The following is a 19,648-nucleotide window of genomic DNA, read 5'->3' as shown; positions in this document are numbered from 1 at the left end:
ATTTAATGAAAAATTTAACTGCTTTCACAGTTTTCTGGTATTTCATCTTATGAAAAAAAAGAATTAAGTTTCACAGACATTGGAAAACCTGAAAAACAGAGTTATCTTTAATTAAACAATAAAAATATTGTTGACTTTTTTGATGCCGTTCTGCCTTGAAAAAAAAAAAGTGAGAGGAAGGGGAAAGAGAACATTTTCATTTCTTTTCCTTTTCTTTTTTTGCAATCACTAATGAAATTTTCTGACCAGTTCTTCCAGTAAGCTATCTCACTGGACGTGATGTGGCAACAAAGATCTGTTACCCATTGTGGTTTCAGGACTAAGAATGGATTGGATCGTCTTCACTGTTATTTTAGCCCCAAAATATATTTTAAATAGCCTTAAAGAGAATGAAAATTCTTCTCACACCAGTGACAGGCAGAAATAGCTTTAGAAATTACTTTCATATTTCCAACAGTTTTTTGGTTTTTTTCTCCTTCAGAGTAATTTTTCTTTTTTCTTCTTGTACAAATGCAAAGGGATAGCCTTGTTTGAAAGATGTCAGTCAGAGTACAACCCTCAGTGATTGATCAGTCAACAATACCCAGATAAGTGTTTCTAGCAAGCAGTGAATGTGACAGAGTTTACTTCCACACACTTCCTTCAAACCAGCAACAAGTCAGCCATACAAAGCCAGTTTGAAGGGCCATCTTATTATTGCATCTTCAAGCATACAACAAAAGCATATATCTTCTTAAAAGCTAGTCTGATTGGTCCAGATTGGCAGCATTTCAGCACTTGGCCTAGAATGGCAACTTAGAAACTATCTTTTGTCTCACTCTATTTTCCCGGATTGGCGAGGACTAGGCATACTTTGAAAAGAAAATCAAAGTCCTTTAGAAATAAAGATTTTTTCTTAATAGAAACCAACCAGAATTTCACCTTGACCAGATAATTTTATCAAGATTCGAAAACACTAATATCTTCAAAGTGCAGACAATTTGTTACACTCAAAGACAGAGCTTTTGTAGCACCAGTGACAAACTTTACCAGAATTATTTCACAGGTGAAGGGAGGCAAGAGAGAAATGACACAAAATTTGACGTAAAAATGCAACAACTCTTTACATTGACCTAAGTGAAAACCAAAGATAAACACAACCTTGCTGCTTGCACCTGATGACGCTGTAGCATTTTTTCAGTCCACACTGAACAAATCTCAACTGCCCTGAGGCAGGAAACCACTGGCTAGTTTTGGAGTGGTATGGAGCCATTTGGAACAAGGGCGCTAAGTGACTTGTCCAAGGCGGTGCAATGAAAGGGAGGAGGGGTGAGGAACAGGTCCAACTCCTTCTGCTCCAGGTCCTGGCGTGAGGAGTGGTCTCAGTGCAGAGGAGGCTGACTAAGACAGATCAAACTTGAGAAAACCAAAAGTACAGTCAACCTCAGAAAGTTTTACCCTGTTATTTGTCTTCTGTCATTAGGAAAAAAAAAAACAAAAATAAAAAACAACAAAAATCAACTATGTATGTAGAAAGAGCTTCACCTAATTAGGCCTCCCTTTTGTTACACACTGAACACTGGAGTTTTAATCCTAAACGCAGAGGGTTCTTGGGCAGAAAATTTAGCCAGTCTTTTTCACAGAGTTTGAATGTATTCAGAGGCTTTAAAACCATACCAGCTCCTCACTAACCTGAAGATTAAGCAGTATGTTTTCAAAGCTATAATGAGCTAAGCTTGTGGGTCTCCTGTGAGAGAGGAAACTATCCACTGACTTAGAAGCCTTAGTCCATACTACCTCAGGTGAATTACCACTATTTTTTGTTACTTTCTTCACATGATCTGCTATTTTTCCCATTTGTCTTGACCTTATCAACCATCATCAACTATGTTTGTTTCTCTTTTCTGTTCTTTAATAGCTTTATGATGCTTTTCTCTTCACACTATTTTCTGTGTCTGTTCTAAAGACCTTCACTCTTATTCCAGCCTCTTTTCCTCTTTATAACCTAGTATATACCTTTACCCATGTATTTCTTTCATTTCTGCCTCACCTGCTCTGGGAGAAAACCATTGTCTCTGCATACAGGTTCTCTTCTCTGTTTCACCATTTCTTCTGAAACCAGTAATCCTTCACCCTTCAAATTCCACTACTCTGTATCCCCTACCTTCAAACTGTACTGTGGCTGCCAAAAATTCACCATCAAAAAACCTGACAAGTATGGGGAGAAGATTTCTGACAGTAGGAGGCTCCTTTATACATCAGATCAAGGCAGAAGTTAGACAAATTCAGATTCAAAAGTAAAACGGATGTTGAAATGTTTAGAAGAATTGACTTAAACATGTGGTCATTCTTTACTTAAAGATTTTAAGGTTAGCCATCTTTCTGAAATTTATGTTTTGGGTCACCAAAAGATATGAGCTTCAAGAAATGCAATGGGCTTTACCACATGAAGGGAACCAGGTGAGAGTTACCACAAAGGTCCATGCTGCTTGATGACCTTCGGAGATGAAAAGGCACTCTCATCCAAGCTGCCTCTGACTTTGTTAGGCAGTCTCACACATTGCTCCCACCTGCTAGTACATGCTGAATAGTTTGGAACAACTACTTTCCTCTTTAATAACAAGGGCATTTCTCCATTTTTGCTGAGGTTTCCCCTTCCCAAGCTAGAGCTTCCTGGCTGCCTTGAAAATGGTGATTAATCGAAACAAATGCATTCCTCTACTGCCCATCCATATGCAGAGAGAAAAAAACAATTTCTATTTTTCAAGAGTCTTTTCTCATTTCATAGCTCCCTGTCCCAGCTTCTATTCAGGACTTTTCCAGATTGTCTCCAATTAAATTGACCTAGTTTTCCTTATCTCATTGAGGTCCCCAGAAGCATCAGTAAGAGCTCAACATTAATAATTTTTTTTTCTACTACATCTTAGAAAGACCTTAGCAGCCACAGAGCTGCTAGGCCCAAGACACATAGAGTTATCGATGTCTCAATTTGCATTCAATTACCATTTGGAAATTTATCTTCATCATCATATCTATGAGAGTCATGTCTTAACTATAGTACAACTAACAGATATGGAACCAACCATCACCAAATCAGTGGACTTTTCAAAATCTGTTTAAATTCATTCTAAACTGTGGGCTTATGACATTGCAAAAATTTACAAAAAAAAACATGAGTTAATATTTGTCCAGTACTTTCACATGAGAAGTGCCATTACTGTTGTCAAAAAGTCTACTGCAGACTTAAGTAGCTGTGAGAATGCAAAACAATTTAAAATGTGAATAGCTTTCGTAACTAATAGCAAGTAGGCAATATAACAGATGGCAACTCGCATGAAAGATAAACTGCATCTTAATAACAATAACTTACATTCAGAAGGGTAGTGTTTCCTAGCGGTTAGAGCATGGCACTGGGATCCAGCATTCCCAGGTTATCTTCCTGGCTCTGCCACTGACTTGCTGTGCGCACTTAGAAAAGTCACTCAGAATCTCTATGCCTCAGTTTCCTCATCTGTAAAACGGAGATAATTCTTACAAATACCACCAGGTAGCACAGGAGAAGAGGCTCAAGTCATTACTTTCTATAACAAACATTTTGAGACAAATGAAGGTATGGAAGAGTAGTGTTTGCTGGTGTTACTACAACCAAATTCAAAGGTGGTTACTTCACTCAGCACAGAATGGAACAAGGCAGCCGTGTAACAATGCTCCGCATCACAGTGATAGAGTTCAGGCCAGGAGCTGAATGTCACTGTGCCCAACTGATGCTTCAGAGGGAATTTAGGGAGGCCAAATATAATTACCTTAATTGAAATTTAGCCAGGACATTATGCAATCTGTAACAGCGGTCTGAATCTCTATTTTATATCTCTGACAAAAGGGAGCACCTACAGCTCTCCAGGTTTCTGTCATCATTAGTTGGCACATCACTTCATTTTGATCAGAAACAAGAGAGCTTCTCACCCTAGGCCTCTGCTTTGTGCAGCTCTACAGTTTCATGAAAGTCCTCCAAAGCAAGAACCAAAATGATCTTACACTGTCTGACATGAACATAACACAAAATGAAGAGGCTGCAAAATAAATGTTCTCTTTTGCATTCTGCTATATAACTTTTTTTTTTTTTTTGTATGAGTGATAGGTTGAATTTTTAACTGTATCAGTAGCAGAGACTCCACTCTAAAAGTCTTCATTTTTGCCATGCTTCCCAGACAGAGGTTTCACGCTGGTGACAATTTCATGCAAACAGGAGTTGGAGAAAAAATCATTTACATATATATATAGTTTTTGGCTTTGTTTATATATATATATATATATATGTATAAATACATAAAAAAAGAACAGTTGATCTCACTGAAGAAGATTCTGGCATCTTCCTACACAGTTTTCCTTGGTATTTCCTGATTTTCCAGCCAAATAAATAATCACAAAACCATTTTTTCTCATGCTAGCCCTTTAGGCTTTATGGGATATGTAGTTGAGATTAACAGGTTAAAGAGTTTTATGGGTCTCATTCAAAGGAAAACATAAAGAATATTCCATGTAACTAACTTTGCTCTCCAGATGGTCAAAACCAAAAAGGCCAAAAATCATGTTTTGGGAAGTGCCAATCCATTCAGAGGATGTGGATTCTGCTTCTGCTGGCTTCAGCGGAAACAGAATTACACTGATTTATTAACTTTTATTTAAATTTTAAGTTCATACAAATAAATGTCTGGAAATTCCATGCTATTTTCAAAAGAGATGAGGTCAAATCACAAAATCTGGATGTGGATGCCTAGAAGTGCCAGAAGTTCAGGAGAGTTTGAACCAACAAGTCTGGCTCAGGCAAACTTTGAGGGTTTTCCCAGGATTTTTTGAAGGCCAGCACAAAGGTTTAAAAGAGGAGAGAGGCATGTGCAACATGGCAGAATTACAAAAAAACATCGCATGGAATTTCCTGGGTTTTATGAGATTAAAAATTGTAAGTCTAATTTCTTTCAAAAAATTAGATCTTTGTAATTTTCATTTTGTATTTGAAGAAACACAAACAATTAAAAATAGAATGAGAGTGGAAAAATTAATGGGCTTCAGTAATTAGTTAATAATGCTCCTGTCTCAGTGTGACTGTCCAACACATACGAAAAAAAAAATAAAAGAAAAAAATAACCATGACTTTCTTCATATTTTCCAAAATAACATAAGCTTCACCTTTGAGTTTCAACTCAGTTTGCTTTTTGGTGGCAAACCACTGAAGTTGCTGTTTAGGTTGAAATGTCATCTTGCCATAACACTAATACAAACATGGAATAAAAACACGCATCCTGGCAAAAATAAACCTGAATTTGTTCCTTACGCTGGCCACATGAGACTGACATGAATTTTATGCCCTAATGAAATGTTAAATGAAAGTGAAATGCCTTCTACGAGCAGACCTCTTCACCACGAACTGGACTGGGGATCTCTAACATCAGAAAGCAGCAGGATGACATATTATGCCATAGGAAAACAAATTTTGATGGTGGTGATCCAGTCTGAGGCTCCATGAGACACACACTGGTGCACTAAAGAGATGTGTGTCAGACAAGCTGTTTTGTCTCTTGGCTAACACACTCCCAGGCACTGAATAGATCCGGACTGGGCTGGCTTGTGAAAAAAAAAAAAAGTCAGATGAAAGCAGGGAAATTAAGCCAAGCCAAAGTACAACTTTGGTGCAATTCCACTGATTCCAAACTATGCTAACAAAACTTCGTTAGCAAGGGGTCTGGCCTCCTCTGCCCACACTAGAGCCATGCTCGCAAACATCAGCTGTGGCACTTGGCTTTAAAGCTCCTGCGGCTCTTCACTGTATTTATGTAAAAAGGCAGCTGAATATGCATTTCATCATGATTTGAGCTTAGAATAACTTTGAGATAGAACAATCTCTCTGCAAAGTTCCAAAAGTTTGAGAAGAATGATTATTTCTGTAACTAAAGCTGCTGAGATGGCCGCAAGCTTGAGAGCTGCCTTCTGCTTGCAGGCCTGGTGCCCTTGAGCTCCAGCCTTGCTGCCGACCTCTTGTTGACTGTCAAGTCACCCAAATTCATGGGTGGCTTTGAGAATGAGCTCACAAATAAATATCTGCCGCTACAGTGGCTCAGAGGGCCGGAGCACATGTGGGGTATGAGGGAACGCAATGAGCTGTGCACAAATAGCATGCAGTTTTTAAACATTCGTAACACTGATTTCAAAATGAAATTTCTTCCAGAAAAGCCCCAATTCCTGCCTCACTACCACAAGTGTACCTGAGCACAAGATGTTAAAGCAAAGCTGGTTTCAAGTCGCCAGAGTAAAAGAGAAAAAGCAAGAAGACTCAAAATACTGCCTGTGGTCAAAGATTCTCTTACTTCTCATTCAGATCACTGGCAAAAAGGAAGGGCCTGCTGCTAAGAGCAAATAAGAGACACTTCAGCCTGTTGGTAATTTTCTGTCAGAACCGGAGGTATATAACAACAAAGTTTGGGAATGCTCAGGTCATTCAGGAGTCATCTCAGCTCACATCTACCTCAGGTCTAACATGCAGTGCCTTGCAGCGTGACACTGCAGTTTCTGGTTTCCAGTTTGAGTGGATCACCTGAAATCCCAGTGTTCCAGCTCTGCTTTTTATTACCTCCTTCTCAGGAAAACCTGCCTCGGCTTCAGTGGGAAGGTGCCTCAGCTAGATAAGGGAAAAGAAACACCACCACCTAGCAGGCAGACCTAGATGTGGTTCAGCACAGTGGGAGTGAAACACGGTTGTTTCTGGATTCGCAACAAAAAATCCGTAGCCTATATTTGCCTTGCATACAAGACTGCTTTTGTACGCTGGCCTAAGCATACACCAGGGAGGAAATGCTGAAACTTATAGATCTTCAGCCCTACAGAGGGGAGCACCAGTGCAGGCTGTGTGCAGGCCACGCGTGCCCCACAGCCTGGTGCAGCGCAGTGGGGCGAGGGCCCAGGCCCAGCGCATGGCACTCTGTGACCAAACACCCACCTCCCGCAGAAGTGTCACCGACCGGCTCCTTTGTGTCACTGCAGAGCCAACGGGATTTCAGTTCTGACGATCTGACCAAATTCAGATGGGGAAAGCATGGAGTTTCACAAAAATCCAGCAGGAATCATGGAGGGAGCAAAGTTGTGTGAAAAGCTCGTCTGCCGGTTTGCTTGCCAAAGTGCATTACAATTCAGGTCGCACAAAACCGAAACAAACACTCTTGAGTTCCTCCCAAACAATCTAAATTTCTCCCTCTCCGAACCCACTTGTTTTGAAATGTCTTTAAGGATTTCTTCCTTTTCCTTTAAAAATCAGTTCTTAATAATTGTCAAAATAAATCCTTAGTTTAAAAACAGAAATGAAAACATCACATAGGAAAGTACCAAAACAAAACATTACCTCTGTTTGGGAGAGAGAGACTTTTTCTCTTGCAACAATTTCATATGTTTTATAGCAACTAATTGTTTCTGCTGATGTGATTTCACATTTTTAGGCAAAAAGTTTTCAAGCAGTGTTTACCCAAAGCCAGCACCGAAAGGAGAAGTCATCGCACTGAACTAAAGAGGGACTCAGGATCACAAACACTGCTGTCTGCTTGGCTGCCCACCTCTGACTCTCGCTGCTGTCTGGCTCTCCCCAGCCTATTCTTAGGCACCAGCACTCCAGTACAGCAAACTTCTGGGGATGGCATGCACGAAGCGGCACTGATACACATCTTGGGCCTCACCCCATGTTACCAGAGCACAATATTTAATTTTCTGACAGCCCTAACTTATTGCTGCTCAGCTAAATGCAGAAAAGCCCGGCAAAGGGATCACTTCCCAGCAGGTCGTCAAAGTCGGTGGGTAGAAGTGCCCACATGAAAAAAGCAAACAGCAAAAAGTTTATGGGAGTGAAATGAAGGGTGCCGGTCAGCGAGGGCTGCCCCAGCTCTCTGTTCTTTGATTGACACAGGTGCATTTAACTCCAGCAGCAAAGCCAGAGGGATGCACGTGTGTTCGGGCAGAGAGGGGTGAGAGGAAGGCAGGGAGAAGAGGTAGAAGGGAGAAACAGAACAGAAAGGTGTTTGTAGTTTTTTCAACTTGACGATGAACTCCAATTTTGGCAGAGGATTAAAAACAGCCCTTGGAAATAATTAAGGCTTTTTTTTTTCATTTTCTCTAAAGCTTCAGCACAAAAAGAGGGATTATAAAAGGAATACACTCACACATAAAACTGGGGGGAAACTGGGGAGAAGGAAATGAAAGAAAAAGAAAACAAACAGACTCCTTGCAGGCCCATACTGCTAACGGGAGTCCAAATAAAGAGTCATATGATATCTGATAGTGCAGGACACGTCGCCAGGAGCTGGAGCGGATTGCCTGCAGGAAGAAAGAGCCAGTGTGTGACTGCTCAAAGAGCTTTTCTTTCCCCTTTTAATTTTTTTTTTTTTTTTTTTTTTGCCCTCTCTCTCTTTTCTCCCATACTGTGAATGTGTGACTCTCAGGTCAGATCCACGAGGAGTCCCCGATAGGTAGTGATCACCTTTCTCTGCACTTCTGGGAGCACGGACAGTTGCTGGAAGGTGCCTTCTGCTTGAGACTGAGGGGATAACTCCAGACTTTAGACCTGTCTGCCCTCTCTCCTCTGTCACCAGCTCCAAGGTTCAGACACAAAATGCTCACAAAAACATCTTGTATTGGAAAAAAAAAAAGGGAGGGAGAAAGGAGGAAAAAGGATCCAGGGAGAGAAAACATAGACACTGTTTATCCTATGGAAAACTTCAAAGACCAAGTCTCATTTCAGTGCTCTTATGTTTACTTTTCCTCTGATTTTTTCCCCTTTTTTCCCCTTTTCAGGAGTGAGGGAGCAAGACAGAGAAGTTACAGAAAACACTGAGACCACGAAAACCACCTGGAGTTGGGAAAACTCTCTGGAGGAAGAAGGAAAGGGAGGATTTCAAATAAAAGAGAGGAATTAGCAATTTGCCAAAAGTTCGCCTATTCATTATGTTTGTCAGCAGAGCAGTGAGCAGGTTTTGGTGGCTCTGCCAAGCCTTTCACGTTACCCCACAGAGCCCATAAAGTGTTTGGAATCGAGGCTGCTGTCCCCGCTAATTCGGGACGCCGCGATCACCTGTCGGGAAGGGACTGGGCTGGGACCGAGTACTGGGACATTTGGCTTCCTCCTCCTGCCACCAGAGCCATGTCCAGCAGAGCCCTGGGAAAGCCCCTGCAAAATCCGTACTGGTCATGGCAGGTTTTACTTCATTTCTGCAAGGGACGGGCTGCGTCCACCAGGACTTTTTCCCCTGCAGCACAGCAGTGTTCCCACTGTGGTGCAGGCAGAGCCAAAAGACACGGTTTCCCCCTTTCATCCTATGAGGACTGGAAAGGCACTAATTCTCAGTGCACACTCATACCACACAGAGACGTTGCTCACAACCGGTGCCACAGATACAGCTGTGGTACCTTTCTAGCTCTGACAGGCGATCTCTTCTGAGGGGAGCCTGCAGCATGAATATAAAAATCAAGGTATTGTAGTAATAACACTCCATATCCAGAAACGATCGCTGTAACTCTCCCATCATTTCATCTAGTTCTATGCAGCGGGTGCTTCTCCTGCTTACGGAGTGGATATAATGCATGGTTTCCTCTCTTGTTTGCTGTACAACTGATATATATTGCAGCTCTGAGGTAGGTAATTTGTCAATGCCAGGAAAATACAAATCAATAAAGGAGGGAAGGCAGAATTTGGCTAAATACAGCACTTCCTCCAGCTACTGGATTTGCAGTGGTACATATTCTCAAACATCCTACCCATTGTACAGCAGGCAGTGAAGAGAAGATATCATGTATGTTATATACCAGAAGCAATAAATTTCCAGTCTAACTATCTCCCTAAACACGATGCATTATTCCTCTCTATATGGTGTGTGAAAAAGTCTATGCCTTTTCCACACGCGAATACACAAAGAGTGTATACACGACAAACACAGCCAGAAGAACAAAAAAAATCCCTTAGATTTATCCCTTGGACCTCCAAGAGGTCTGTCCCCAAATCCTCAATTTGGGGCTCTGCAAGAGAACCCAACTCAGAAGGCGAAATGGAGCTCTCTGAGAGGGGGTCCCATTCACCAGGAGGAACGAACAAACAAACAAACAAACAAAAAATCCCTGAGCTCCGACTGATCATTTGGGCTGCCAATGAGAGGTGACTTCTGGACAGATGGTCAGGGAAAAGCCAGGGCTGTGGGCACAGATGCCGGTGCCCCATCTGTATTTTAGGATCCCAGCTCCAACAAGCCATTACCAACTTTTTTTCTAAGTGACAGAAAGTGAAAGATTTCTGTTCCCACCAACGTATTTATGTTTCACTGAAACCACCCCGTTTCCTTCTTTTTTTTTCCCCCCTCCCCGGTAAGAATTTGTTGTTTGATTTTTTAAGTAAACAGAAACTGCTCACGGTATAACTTTTATGCCAAAAAAAAAAAAAAAAGAAAAAAAGAAAAAAAAGACTAGGTAAGTTGGCAAAACAGCAATCAGATTTAAAGAGAGAGTGAAAAAGGGGAGAAAAGAACGACATATCAAACTCACTTGGTCTCGTCCCCCTTCCATTCCTGCTCTTATTAATTCCAAATTATAATTTGGAGGTAAGGGAACTGCATTTCCTTTCAATCTATTTTGCTGCTGCCACACATTCTGTGCCTTGCTTCTGCCTCTTTCTTTTTAGGAGGGAAAAAAAACAAAACAAAAAACACCCTAATAAAAATAGAAAAACATATCTCCGGCATTAAGCTCGCTCTCCCCCTTCCTTTGTAAAGAACTCTTTGTTCTCTAGTGAAAATGCTGAAAAAACCCCGGGCTCCCTGAAACAAGTGCAAAACACTTAGAGGCTTTTGGGCTGGCTGGGAGCCAGGAACCCTCCCGCTGTCTGGTTAGGAAGAGAGGGAAGCAGAGAGAGAGGAGAGAGAGAGGGAAAAAATTGGAGCTTCCTTTAATAGACATAGGAAGCAGGTTTTTTTTTTTTTTCTTTCTTTCTGTCTTTTTTTTTTTTTTTTCAAAACTGGCGGTCAAGCGTTAAGTAACTCCCTGCCTAAATCCACCTGCTGGCGATGAACTTGGGCAGCCCCCGGGGGTGCACAAAGAGGAGCCCCCGCGCCGCGCTCCGCGCCCCCTCCCCGCTGCCCTGCTTCCATTCTCTGCTCCCGGCACACCAATGCCCACAGCTCCTCTCCCCCTGCCACCAGCGACAGACATACCAAAATACACGCTCGCTCCAGCTCCTTAAAGAGCAGAGATGGGGGGTAAAAAAAAAAAAAAAAAAAAAAAAAAAAAAAAAAAAAAAAAAAAAAAAAAAAAAAAAAAAAAAAAAAAAAAAAAAAGAAAAAAAAAAAAAAAAAGGAAAAAAAAAAAAAGCTTTTCCCATCTCGGTTGCGACAGTGATAAGGGGTAGGGAACATCTCATACCTGGTGTGAATGCTAATCAGCCAGGAGTTCTCCTTTTTTCCCAAGACAGGGAACTGTTTCCTTCCAAATTTATTAGAACCTCCTCCACTGCCTCTTTGAAAAACCTTCTTTGTCACCCTCTTCCCAAGTCCTGATACTTCTTTAAAAAAAAAAAAAAATGGCTTCGGAGCTCCTTCTATTCTTGATATTGATTCTCTCTCTCTCCCTCTTTCTCTCTCTCTTTCTCTCCCCCCCCCCCCCCCACCCCTCCTCCTTTCTCCTGTCTCTGTCTCTTCTGAGTGGTCTATTGATAAGTCCCTAGAGGCACTGGGTCAGCCTGCCCGTAGGAAACCAGACACAATGCACAAATCTCCGAGTGCCATTCTGCCATCAGCAAGCAGACCACGTTTAGGAGGGAGGAAAAAAAACAGTAGAGCAAAAGACAGAGAGAGGGAGAGAGAGGGAGAGAGTGTGAGAAAAAGACTGATTGGAACAGGAGGGAGGGAGGGAGGAGGGAGGGAGGGAGAGCGACACTGCCAGTCAGGTTAATCATCCCTACTTTAATTAGCTGTTCGGCTTAGACATAAAACAATTGAATTTGAATGATCTGTCAGTGGGCTCGGCTGAACCAAAGGGGAAATGCGAATATTACAAAAAAGACTGTTGGTGTATTCAGATAAGCTCGCCTGGAAAATCCTCCAAGGATAACTATTAAAACTTACCACCAAACAAAAAGTACCGAGTCAGACGGCATTGCACGGGGGCCCTCTCCCAAAAGCCGGACGGTCCCTTCCCTCGCCCTCTGCCGTGCCACGGGAGGTTCCACCGAAGCGGCTACACACAGTCCTGGAACCCCACAGCCACCTGCCCTGGGTGGGAAGGGGTTTGGGTCCCTGCCGCCTCTGGTCCCATAGAGCTGGAGCATGCGGCCGCTCAGCCACATTCTCCTGGTGGATCAGTGACAATGTCTTATTCTGGAACTACACGAGATCTGAGAGCGTATCTGTGCTACGGATGTGTCTACATACACACCGGCAAATCGAGTGTTTGCTGGATCCGCATGGGGATGCTGTAAAAAGGCACTGCCAGCTATTAGGATAGACGAGTCCCAGGCACCAGGGATGAAAAAAAGCTCTACCTAAAAATAGGTGGCAAAGCAATCTATTCGTTCTGCCCCAGGTTGCGAACTGAAATGCAGTTTGAATGAACTAATCCTGGCAACAAGCACGGCAGAGCTGCGTGCCAGGCAGGGGGTACCTAGAATTGTAGAACAGAATCACAGAATTGTTTGAGTTTGGAAGAGACCCTTAAAGGTCATCTAGTCTGATTCCCTGCAATGAACAGGGACATCCACAGCTAGATCAGGTTGCTCGGAGCCCTGTCCAGCCTGAAGAGCCCTGTTTATCCTATGGCACTTCCGCAGGTCCCCTTGGAAAGGTGCGGCTGGGCACCCCCTGCCCTACAGCAGGCAGTGGAGAGTAGCATTACTCCAGCACCATGGAGCTGCAGCTGTATGCAACCTGCTGGGCACAGTCCCCTCGCTCCCCACGAGCTGTCCCTTGTCAGGGGCTGGGGACTTGCTCAGGGCTTTGGGGTATACACACACCCCTCCCTAGAGGGACAGCAAGGGGTGAATTTGTTGTGAGGCACAGGTATCTTCTCTATGTGTCAAATACATCCACTGTACTGCCACAGCACCAAATCCAGAAACTCCCAGTCAGCTCTACGAGCTGTATATAAAGTTCGAAATGGGCTCGGCTAACCTGCAAGCATTGCTCTAAATCTGAGAATAACGTAGGGAAGGAGTGTAAAGCTCGGCTGGCTGCTGGTCTTCAGGAGAGAGCTCAGGGATTCCCTCTCACTTCGCATTTTGGGTACAGATGCTTAAAAAAAAGATAGAAAAAAAACAACAGACAGAAGCCTCAGCAACTTCTCTACATTAATTCAGCCGTCTCTTCTATGCACATCTCCAGGCATAGTTAGCAACAGTTTTTATGTATTTCACTGTTGATGGAGAGCTGACAGGGGACATCAAAATTATTAATCTCTTCTATCAGCCTCTTGTGCAGAAAAAGGTGGGTTCCTGCAACTTTCTTCCACTTAAAATGCAGTGTCCTGGGTAGCCCTCCCAGCCAGTCAGTGCCCATTTGCCCAGCAGAGACAGAAGGAAGAACCAGCTAGGTTCGGCAGAAGAGGGAGACACTGCATATGCAGATGGGACACTGGACTTACTGAGGTCTGTTAAATGCTACTTACGAGTTCTCTCCAAAATATGAATTGCTGCCATTCAAAATGTGCGGTCCTCTAGCAGGATTATGAGAGGAAAGGCACTACCAAAAGCACCACTAAAGCAGATTTCAGAGGAACACGGTGTCATCAAAGGCCTCAACCACCTTCCAGACTAGGAGATTTTGCAGAGCACTGTGACACAGACAAGTAGTTTTCTCTTCTCTGGGTCAGTACCAAACTAATAATCCAGCAGGGTGCAAAACAGCCCTGGGCTGTGTTTCTAATGAAAGATGCTGTGAATGCTTGATGCAGGAGTTCAGTGCGAGAAACAGTGTACATCCATGTAATTACAGGCTACAGTAATGGTACAAGGGGCCCATAGTAAGGTTGCACAGGCAACATTAACTGTGGCATTTCCTAACTTTTAAGTGCTTGACTTAGTAACATTAACGTTACAGTAATGTGTTTTCAATATAATTTCTCAGGGTATTCTCTTAAAGCAAACTTGAAAGCCGAACGCCATTCCGTGGAGCAGGAGCACTTGCAGAGCTGCAATACAGAGCTTTGCCAGACAAACCTGCTGGTAAGCAAGCAGCCACCAGCAGAGAGACACTTCCTCCGTGGCTCTGAGAGTACGTGCCTGACAGTGGAAATGTTGAGACTCAGCAGCCCTACACTGAATGCCATGGAACAGAGGAAAGTGCGTGGCCAGGGGGAGAGACCCTTCAGTCCCTGGACTGAAGAGTTGGTACTTCTTCTAATACCATCCTGCTTCCATTCCCTCCGTTCAGGTGACTCCCTGGACTTCTGTTCCTCCTGTTTTCTTCTTTCCTACACTGCTCTTTGTCACAGCCTGTTCCTCATCCCACTGCACAAGAATGAGCGTTCCCTCAAATACCTCTGCCTCTCCTCCGCCCCAGGCAGGCTGGACACCGAGTGCGACACAGCATGCTGCTTAGCCGTAAATGAGGCCATGAGACGTTCCAGGCTGCCTTAACTAGACCACTTCTTGCAAGACTGTTTAAAACTAATTCGGGTATCATAATTTGCAATCCACAGTGTAGACATATCAAAATGTCCTTGTTCTCATTTCCAGTGCTTGCTGCCATAGCAACCCCTGGTCAAAAGGAAATTTCCATTGATATCAGAAGGAGCAGCATTTCACCCAGGTGAGTTTCTACTATATGGCACATATTTTATTAGCATGTCTTCCTGGTACACTGATCCCCAAATCTCCTGTAGCGCTTAATGTAGAAAGTGCTGCTGCTAAGTTCTGCTCTCAGAAGGTCCCCTCCTACCAGAAGCTATGCAAGTCAAAGACCTCCTGATTTCTGCCAGCATTTCAACCAAGAGCAGACCTGGAATCTAAATGCAAAAGGCCAAGAGCAGCTCCAGAAATGCACAGCATCTTCCCCTCCTGAGATTTCACCAGTTTTAAATTAATGTCCACGACAATGATTTCTTTCGTTGCGTTGCACCCCCTAGCTTGCTCATCCTTCGTACAAATCACTGCATGCATCAAGGAGTTTCCACCAAAGAAGTAAGAACTGAAAGCTTGATCTGACCAGTTGGATAAAGTTGGCTGTTTCCTCTGGAAAAGGCAATCAGTGCTGCAGCAAGCTTTCAGCCTCTCCTGCATGATACTTAGTCTGTAGGAAGGCAATGTGGCAATAGAATTGGAATAGATGTTTAAATATGAGAACCGTAAATGCATTTGCCACTGGCAAATGGCAGGATTTATGAAACACAAAGCCACCAGAACAGCTCCTCGCTTTCTGACTTCTATTTGTATTACACAGCAGCAGCCAAAAGGAGGACACAGAACAGCAGCAGACAGGGAAGGACCTGGAAATGACACAGCCCTCGTTCCTTTAATGTATATGAAGCACTCTGCCGTGCAACTCAGCTGACATGAGCTGACGTTAATGGGAAATCAAGAGATCTGGGTGGCACAGAGGAGAATTTGGTTCTGCAGAGAATGAAGTGCTCTGTAATGAAGGATAGCGAAGAGCTCCATCTACCTGAAAAGAGGGTGTAACTATGTAATCTCAGGATAAGTTGCTTAAATATATTCCTTTAGTTTTATTGGCTTATCCTCACAAGCATCTGTGAGTCTCTTCTTTTTGTTCAGAGATGTAAACCAGCACAGCATGTTGGAGAGGGTGAATGTACGGTTATCAACCCATACAACAGAAATCAGAAAAAAAGACTGAAAAGTCCACTTGTTACAGAAGTCTCATCCTTGCTCATGGGAAGATCTTCTGCGTATGCAATCATTGCTAACTCACACGACTATGTGTGTTAGATAGCTTTGTATGCTAAGGTGAGAAAGCTGCCCTGCTTTGCAGCTAGCCTTATTCATTTCTGTCTTGTATACAATTTGATTTTTCAGGGCAAAAAAAAATCAAGCCTATTCCCTGTTGCATTGATTAGCATTGATTATCAGAGTTGTGTATTAAAACTCTGCCAAATGCCTAGGACTGGTTCCTAAAGCACCTAGCACTGACACCAGGCAGCTCCCAATGCACTTCCCTTCAGAGATTTGCTGACAAGAGGGAGATACAAAGGGAGCATCAGAGAAGCTCCATTATTTTTTTTCTCTCTTAGATAATACAAGTATAACGTCCTATTTTGTGGAATGAGAAATAAAAATATTGCAAACTGCGCTGAGAGAGACATTGTTGTTCATTTTTGCACATTACCATCAGCAGTAAGATGCTGAGAAGTGAGCCATGCTCTGACAGGTACCAGTGCAATCTGCCTTCACTGGAAAAGCATCAGTGCAGCCTATGGTAGCTGGCTAAGGAGACATGAGAAGAGCAAGATTCCCTCCCACCTTTTGTCCTCTTCAGCTGCACTGAGCTGGAAAGGAACACATGTATTTTTCTAATGAATAAAGGAAACCCCGTCTCTGCTTAAAAACCAGATAAAATCACATGTTTTCTGCACGATTCTATGGGTGTTTATTGTGAGGACTTCAGAAGACTTTTAAACAATGAAAACATTAGCTCTCAATCTCACTCTACCATTCTCTGCATCCATTGCATTACCAGACTATATCTCTGCTCCAAAATTAAAAGCACTGTGTGTCATATTCGATTCACTCTATGTTGTTCTGTTCAGTTAGTTGTATTCTATTCCGTGATTTTTGAGAAGAGTATTTTGGGATGTCAGGAGGCTTAATTTTCTCTCATACTTGCACAGGAAGACAGGAAGGCTTTTCCATAGGCTCAGTGCTGAGTAGAAATATTAATTATTTTTTGTATTCCTCATGCAGAACAACAGTATTATTAGCAGTCGTAGGACAGCCTCAGCATGCCAGAACTATGAGAATCCCACCAAAGTCATGAGACCGATTTCTAAAACTACATTGGTCCTTCTTTTTATAACTTCTCTTGCTCTCTCTCAGAATGACAGAATGAAATCAATATTGTCAACAACCCCAACTTCAACAGGGGAATACTGACCCCACTCTGACTCTGGCTTTTCTGTCCAACAATCAGATTTTTTCTGAAACTACCGGACATTTCCTCCCTACCAGCTCTGCCTTGGCATGAATTCCTACATGCTCTCTCTCCTACTGCCTTGGTAGTTTCTGGAACATATTCCCAGCTGCAAGGGTCCCTACTCTGTGTATACCATTTTCTTTCTTAGACTTTGATATGAGTGGAGGAGGAAGCCAAAGAGTCAGAGGAGAGTGTAGAGTTCTGTCTCTTTTGTGTAGCAGAGGGGACTGTCAATCATAGCCTGGGGATACGAGAAAAGAAGACCCTAATAGGGTTGATTGCCATCTCCTTCTCTCCACAGACACAGCTGCTGCTTGCAAGGTGACTGGAACAAGACCAGCTCAGGAAGAAATCAAGAGTAGTTCATCACTCATTTTTCCTGCCTGTTTGCTCCTAATTATCTTGGAACACAGTTCACCGTTAGTTTTATAACACAGATCCTCCTGGTTTCAGCACATAATGCCTACTTTGAGATGGCTTGTTATGTCTTCTTGGGCAAGTCTCACTCTCTTCCTCTTCCCACCAGCTCTTTGCTTCTCCTTCTGGTTTTACTGAGGTGTATGCGTGTCAATTCTCTGATAATGTGCTCTAATAAAAAGAAAAGAAGGGGGCATAGAGGCAACTTTCACTTTCTTTTGATGAGACTGGCCACACTGAAGAAAGCATGCCAAAAACCTCAGTAATGTCATTTTGGCCAATACAATAGCTCTTATGGGCTTGAGCTATGCACACTCCTGTATAGCCTGTAGCACAAATCAGCAGAGCCTCTTTTATATTCTTCTTCTGATATTTCTCTCTGACCTTAGAGAAACAGAGAATTGCTATAGGGCAACGAACTCTCATTTTGCCCTTGACATTTCTGCAATCCATCTCCCTGAGTTGGGAGACCCTTTCACAGATCTGGAACCTCACCAGCATAGGGAAGAATTAATATAATTAAGAATTAGACACAGGGTCTCTAAAATGGGAATCATAACAATGACTAACGTCACAAGAGTGTTTTCAGAATTAATTCATGTAAGTAAAGCACTTAAAAGATAAAAACGTAGGAGCTGTCGCATCAGATTAGACCACTTCTCCATCCAGCTGAACACCCTGTGTGCAACAGAGAGCAGCAGTACATGCAGGGCAGCAGAATTAGGGTCCCTGTCCCATGCAAGAATGGGGAACCAGTCTAAGCCCAGGCAATGACAATCCTTAGTCCTATTTTATGACTTAGAGAGAGCATGTATAAGCCTTTCCAACTCACTGTCACTAAACAAAGTGGTCTTAAAGGAATGAACTATGTACAGCGTAAGAAAAAGGCTGGACAGTGGCCACAAAGCAGTTACATTTGTTCTTGTGCAGGACAGCTTCTGACCATGAATTTCTGCTAATAAGTGAAAGAATCTAAAATTACTCTAAAAATGTAAAGTTTAGAAGCACAATTGATGAAAAAAATGGGTACATGGGAGTACACACACACACACAATCTGGTTAAAAAGCCACCTGATTCTCATTGGCTCTGCTCTGAGCAGGGGTGGGGTGCTGGACCTAGATGACTTAAAAATATCCTTCCTGACTTTTGTTACTCTAGAATTCTGTGATGCCACAATTTTCTATTGCAAAGTTCTGTCACTGAACACTAAACAATTTCTGGTAAACATCACTTCTAATGCAAATACTCTTAGGGAAGTTCTTTCAGTCCAGGATGGAAACTCTAGCTCCAAGTAGAGAGTGACGCCAAAGCCTGGTGGTTGAGGCTGTGATGTGAAACATGGATGGGTCTCACCCACATGGGGAGCAGCTGTTGGCAGCTAAGCCATTGGCTCTTCTGAGTTTTCAAAGAGTTTTTAAAATTCTTTATGAAGAAGTTTCTGCACCAGGACAAAAGCACACTCCAAAACTTCAGATGTTTTTGCTGTGGGGAACTGTTGTTTCCTGGCCAGTTTTCCCGTATGCCCATGCATTCTGCAAGTGCCTGCAGCCTGTACATGAATGCTAACATCAGTTGTGGCAAAGCTAATAAGAGTTCTCCTGTGAAACTTCACTATTTCAGGTAGTTTGGCACTTTGATTCTTGTAATTTTTTTCAGCTTTACCAAACAGCTTTTCTGAAAAGAAATTGGATGAGTTTGGATGGGTCTGTCTTCATGCTAGGGTGGGGGTTTTAAATTTATTTTTACTTTTGCATTAAATGTGCAATGTTTAATAGAAACAATACCAAAAAAAAGAGGCAAAACTGTATTAAAAGATAGCCACGAAGTATTTTTGTATGTGATTCTACTCTATCCTATACTCTACTTTAGAAGACAGTAAGCAGAAAAAAACCCACAAATTAATTTGTGAAAAACCCAATCCCTCATACCTGTCGAAACTAGAAATGAGTCTTACATTACTGGGACTGGATGAAGCATCATCAGTACGGGATTGTTACACAAGAATATGTTAGTGCTGTAGCAGGAGTGTAGTCTTTTAAGATGTGAAAGAGCGTTATCTAACCTCTCTGCAAAGTTCAGGAAGAAGAGCCATATGTCC

The 19,648-nt window shown here is 42.7% G+C and overlaps 1 protein-coding gene across 23 annotated transcripts in view; it reads right to left on the bottom strand.

The window, feature by feature from the left end:
* Window positions 1-19,648, bottom strand: part of ZBTB20 (zinc finger and BTB domain containing 20) — a 470,842-nt gene that overhangs the window by 102,495 nt on the left and 348,699 nt on the right. For 4 of the 23 annotated variants that reach the window (XR_002439294.1, XR_002439295.1, XM_021398415.1 and 1 more), the window contains exon 9: window positions 3,350-3,490. The exons of 17 other annotated variants lie outside the window; for them this stretch is intronic. The gene's annotated coding sequence lies outside the window, so the exon portion shown is untranslated. Of the gene's footprint in view, window positions 1-160; window positions 1,396-3,349; window positions 3,491-3,571; window positions 4,067-19,648 lie in introns of those variants that run through there. 2 more of the 23 variants (XM_021398520.1, XR_002439296.1) reach the window with 2 other exon arrangements.

The sequence above is a fragment of the Numida meleagris genome, chromosome 1, assembly GCF_002078875.1.
Source record: "Numida meleagris isolate 19003 breed g44 Domestic line chromosome 1, NumMel1.0, whole genome shotgun sequence".
In the NCBI taxonomy this organism is placed as follows: Eukaryota; Metazoa; Chordata; class Aves; order Galliformes; family Numididae; genus Numida; species Numida meleagris.
Note: the sequence above shows the minus strand (reverse complement) of the source record. Positions and strands in the feature narration are given on the sequence as shown.